The sequence below is a fragment of the Carlito syrichta genome, unplaced genomic scaffold (assembly GCF_000164805.1).
Source record: "Carlito syrichta isolate Samal-C Ts95f unplaced genomic scaffold, Tarsius_syrichta-2.0.1 Scaffold84381, whole genome shotgun sequence".
NCBI lineage: Eukaryota > Metazoa > Chordata > Mammalia > Primates > Tarsiidae > Carlito > Carlito syrichta.
Window position 1 is genome coordinate 1 of NW_007028477.1, and position 799 is coordinate 799.

Below are 799 nucleotides of genomic sequence, written 5' to 3' on the forward strand. Positions count from 1 at the left end.
CAGAAATGAGTCAAAGTAAAGAGTAATGAGAATGCTTACTAAAGATTACTGGAAACCTTATCAGAGATTTTAGAGTAATAAAAGTGAGAAATAAGTGCTCCTCAGTGGACTGGCAAGACTGGCCATCTTTCACCCAATAAACACTTAAATATACCGAATTTGAGACATTCAAAAGAGGAAAATTCCCAAATATGAAAACTAAATTATAAATTATGAACTACACAAGGAAATGAGCTAGTAGAACAATGAGCCAGGAGAAATCGGGTGCCACATGAACCTTAGATATTGGAATTATGTTTAAAATGGTTAAGTCAATATAATGGAAAATTAGAAAATAAAAAATAATGTGGAAACACCAAGTAGCTATAAAGCTGACAAGCATATTTACAAAGAGCCATGCACCCCACAGCACCCCTGTCTCCAACCGTGTACCACACTTCCCAGACCTTCTTCACTCGGCCCAGTGCCGGCGCCCCCCCAAACTATGAGATGCTCAAGGAGGAGCATGAGGTGGCCGTGCTGGGAATACCCCACGGCTCTGCTCCCACGACATCCACCGTGATCCACATCCACAGCGACACCTCTGTGCCCAACCATGTCGTCTGATCCCTGTTCAGCATGCTCTTCCTGAACGTCTGCTGTCTGGGCTTCATCACTTTTGCGTACTCCATGAAGTTTAGGGACAGGAAGATGGTGGGCAATGTGACCGAGGCCCAGGCCTACACCTCCACCAAGTGCCTGACATCTGGGCCCTGATCCTCGGCATCCTTGGGACCATTGGTGTCATCCTTGTTCCAGT

The 799-nt window shown here is 45.4% G+C and overlaps 1 pseudogene; it reads left to right on the forward strand.

Annotated features, from left to right (window-relative positions):
* Positions 1 to 396: 396 nt before the first annotated feature.
* Positions 397 to 791, forward strand: LOC103258605 (annotated as a pseudogene).
* Positions 792 to 799: the final 8 nt, after the last annotated feature.